Source organism: Bos javanicus, chromosome 11 (genome assembly GCF_032452875.1).
Source record: "Bos javanicus breed banteng chromosome 11, ARS-OSU_banteng_1.0, whole genome shotgun sequence".
Taxonomy (NCBI): domain Eukaryota; kingdom Metazoa; phylum Chordata; class Mammalia; order Artiodactyla; family Bovidae; genus Bos; species Bos javanicus.
Genome location: NC_083878.1, coordinates 15,524,762 through 15,529,180, shown reverse-complemented (window position 1 = coordinate 15,529,180; position 4,419 = coordinate 15,524,762). Strand labels below are relative to the sequence as shown.

At 44.1% G+C, this 4,419-nt stretch overlaps 1 pseudogene; it reads left to right on the top strand.

Moving 5' to 3' along the window:
- Positions 1 to 416: 416 nt before the first annotated feature.
- On the top strand, positions 417 to 1,799 carry LOC133256510 (large ribosomal subunit protein eL6-like; annotated as a pseudogene).
- Positions 1,800 to 4,419: the final 2,620 nt, after the last annotated feature.

The following is a 4,419-nucleotide window of genomic DNA, read 5'->3' as shown; positions in this document are numbered from 1 at the left end:
CATGACACAAAACCGATGTTGGGGTGTCCATTTCTTTACTGCAGCACTTCTTAGAAACTTGAATCATCTAATATCCATGGGGATACTTCCTGAGGGACAGGACACACCTTGGTTTCCAAACTCCTCTGGCCATAGAGTACTTCTTTAGTAGAAACTTTTTCCCCACCCTCTGGATGTCTGCACCCCCATATGGATCTGCCCTTCATTACATTCAGTTCCACAAACACCAGTAAGCCCTCCTCACTGAGCCTGAGGTGGTATTGCAGGTGTGGGAAGGGCTACACAGAGAATGCCCTTGGGGAGCATTTGGTCTCATGTGGGAGAGAGAAGGCAGAATCAGAGAAGAGGCAGAGCTCAAGCCAGGAAGAAGGTCAGCACAGGACAGGTTTCCAAGCAAGGCCAAAAGTTGTGTGGGGGCAGAAAGTGGGAGACAGAGCACTTGGCTTGGGGTGGTCGTGGGATCCGGGAGACACTCTATGGAAGAGGTGGGCTTTCCCCTGGCAGACAGGAGATGGTGAGGGGAGGGAAGCGTGCCACCGAGGGCAGGAGAGAAGACATACATGGGGAGGCAGGGCAGGGAGTGGTATAATGGGGAGAAAGCCTGGAAAGGTGGTTTGGGTCACATGACAAATGCCACACCAGGAGTCTGTATTTCACGGGGAACTATGGAAGGTCTTTACATGGGGGGATGACATAACTAGAGCCACATTTAGACCACAGAGGCTGGGTGATGTTTACCTTATACCGCCTGTTAGTCCACATACAACTCTCTAGGAGCTGACTGATTCCAACGTAGGATGAGACACGGTGCAAACACACCGAGCTTCATGTGTGTGTCAGTCTTCGATCTTGGAAGTGGCAGTGGAAAGGTTTTCCAAAGAAGATCTATTTTGTAATTATTAGCGAATATTAAAGATTCATGTATGGCTCTTTCCCATCTTGCAAGATGGCGGGGGAAAGGCTGAGAAGCCAGATACTAAGAAGCCAAGAAGGCCGATGCTGGTGACAAGGCTAAAAAGGTGAAGAAGGTTAAGAAGGGGAAGCCCCACTGCAGCCGAACCCCTGTCCTGGTCAGAGGAATTGGCAGGTATTCCCAATCAGCTATGTACTCCAACAGGCCTGGTACACGAGGAAGTATTCAGCAGCTAAATCCAAGGTCGAAAAGAAAAAGGTTAGGGTTCTTGCTACTGTCACAAAATCAGTTGGTGGCAACAAGAATGGAGGTACCTGCGTGGTCAAACTTTGCCAAATGCCTAGGTGTTACCCTACTGAAGACGTGCCTTGAAAGCTGTTGAGTCACGGCGAAAAACCCTTCAGTAAGCATGTGAGGAAGCACTCGCGGGACCATTCTGATCATCCTCACTGGGCACTGGGGGCAAGAGGGTCGTTTTCCTGAAGCAGCTGGGCCATGGCTTGCTACCTGTGACTGGGCCTGTGTCCCTCAATCGAGTTCCTCTGCATAGAACACACCAGTAATTTGTCATTGCCACCTCCACCAAAATCGGTATCAGTGGTGTGAAAACCCCAGAACGTCTCCCTGACGCTTACTTCAAGAAGCAGCAGCTGCATAAGCCCAGACGCCAGAAGGCTGAGATCTTTGACACAGAGAGATACGAGATCACAGAGCAGCACAAGGCTGATCAGAAAGCTGGGGACTCAAATTCTGCAAAGAAGCAAAGCTGTCCCTCGGCTCCAGGGCGACATCCGCTTTGTGCTCGCTCTCACAAATGCAATTTATCCTCACAAAGTATTGTTCTGAACTTCTTGCAGAGAACCTAATTAAGTAACTTGTCCATTAAAAAAAAAAAAAAAGATTCATGTATGGAAAGAAAGATTGACAGGTGAAGTCTACTATTCATCATCTGTTGCTATTTAACAGACTCCTAGGATAAACCTAGCAACTTAAAGCCCACATTTACCATCTCACAGTTTTTGTGAGATAGGCATCCAGGGCCAGCTGAGCCAGGTCCTGGACTTCAGGGTCTCTCACCAAACTGATACCAAGGCATCAGCCAACACTTGGGTTTCATCTGAAGGCTCAGCTGAGGAAGGACCTGCTTCCAAGAGCCAGTGTTTGTTGGCAGTATTCAGTGTCTTGAAGGTTGGTGGACTGAAGGGCCACCTCACGTCCTTGCCTCCCTCAGGGCCTGGCTTTTCACAAGACCCGAGGCCACCCTCAGTCCTTGACCTGAGTCTCTCCCACACACAGGCCTATTGTGTCAAAGCTAGCAAGGGAGAAAGTCAGCTTGTAAGACTTAACCTAATCAGGGAAGTGACATGGAGCTGTCTATACCTCACCAACTTCCAAGCACAGGCTAAACTTATAGGAAACTCAGAATTTTTTTTTTTTTTTAGAGTTCATTTAAAAAAATTCTTCTCTAGCTTCTTTTTAAAGAATGTTTATTTATTGTATCAGGTCTTTTTCTTTTATTTTTAATTGAAGGATAATTGCTTTATGATATTGTGTTGGTTTCTGCCATACAATCACATGTTTTAATAATTATATTCCAAATGATCCTACAGAACTTGGGATCAGTGTGGGAAGCAATGTCTTTTGGGGGAATGGTTCAGCCAAGAATAAATAACTCTGTGTCAATCACTTTTCCACCATTTTTGCAAGTTAGAACCCTATTGTAAGAAGAGTCTTGGAGCAGGGCAAGTGGTCCCCCTTACCTCAGTGAGCCCCTCTCCCCTGCCAGCTGTGACTCTGTCCTTATGATGAAGCTCAGCCAGTCTGCTTTCATTCAAGTCAGACTCACACAAGTGCTGGGAAAGAACTCTTTTGTTCTGTGCAGATGAAATAAGATACTCTTCCTTCCGTCTGGTCTGGTTCATACCCCTTCCTAGGATGACCTCCTTCTCTTAAAGGTACCAGCCACATTCCTGAAGATGAGAAACCAAATGTTGTTAGGCCTGATTTGTGATTCTTAGAGGAAGAAGGAAAGACAGGGAGGGTTTTTCTGAATGCACATAACAGAGAAGGACCATAGGATTGGCTGGGTCAGGAGATGGCCAATAAAATCGTGTCTTTGACCTGTAGGTCACAAGTTTATTTAAGGTTGACCCTGAGAAATTCCTTTGAAATAAGTATTTTTGGAATTCTTCCAGAAAAGCTTCAAATCTTGGGGTTATCTTTTTCTTTCTGTTTTGGTAGTGTGCTAAGTTTTGATTTATTATTCCCAATAAACTTATGGGTAAGATTTCACCTTCATTTGTTCAAAAACCATCCAGCCACACATAAATGCTCTCCCTACAAGTGGTAGCATGGGGATCCTGCCAAATATGACCATCAGGATTCCTATTACAACTTCAAGGGAAATGGCTACCCCTCCCAGAGCGGTGGAGTGGAGGGTCTCAAGGTCTTGCTATTCAACTTGGCCATTATAGACATCAACAGGGGCTTTTTCCATCAGACTATAGAACCCAGAGGAAATGCCACAGGATATTAAACATGTCAACACCATGCTTTTCAAGAAGAAATGTGAGAAGCTGGCTTTGGTCACCAAGATGGTCACACTCTATCAATGAGTCAAAGCTGGTCAGAGTCCCTCAGGTTAGTTCCCCGCTGTTGATCCAGACAGCAATGTGGAAAGCACAGCATGTAAACCATGTTAAACAAAAGAAAAACAGAGAATTTAGAGTATACTGTCAAATTATCCACATTTTAGTGTTAGGGAAAAACCACCTGAGAGCTGTAAAATGTTTTCTTTTAAGGTGTTTAACGGGCTGGAGAGAGTGGATGGAGAGTTAAAGTTATATGGGGTTAAGTTTGGGCTTGTGATGCTAAATTTCACCTCAAAAAGAAGCATGCTTTCTCAGAAGTCAATTTTATGATTTCCAAGGAAAAGAAAATCAGGTCTCCTTAAAAAGAAGGAAAAGCCAAAGAAGTAGAAAAGCGCAAAGTTCTGGAGGGAAAAGTGGACACTCAGATTCACATTCAGCGTAGAAACTATAGTTTCTAATATTTCAAAGCTTTTTACTATGAATAATAACACACATTCAGAAAAAAAGGATAGAACAAAAGTGGGTAATTCAATGATTTGGCAAAAGAACCATGTTAACCATGACCTAAGTTAATACTGCCAACTCCCCAGCTCTTCATACCCCTCCCAGCCATCACCCTGTGCACCCAGAGAATAACCACGGTCCACTCTTTTGTGCTAATCACTTCCTCAATTTCCTTTAAAGTTCTGACACTCATGCATGCATGAAGAAGTATAATTTCAGCTACTTTTTGAACTTCATATATATGGAAACAGGCAGCATGAATTTTTTTTCATGTCTGGCTTCCTTTGCTCAATATAATGTTTGAAAGAGTAGCTCATGTTGTTGGAATTTTTTTTTTTGATGTTGTATTTTGGATAATAACCCCTTATTAGATATATCATTTGCAAATCTGCATTTATGAGTTTTTATTGT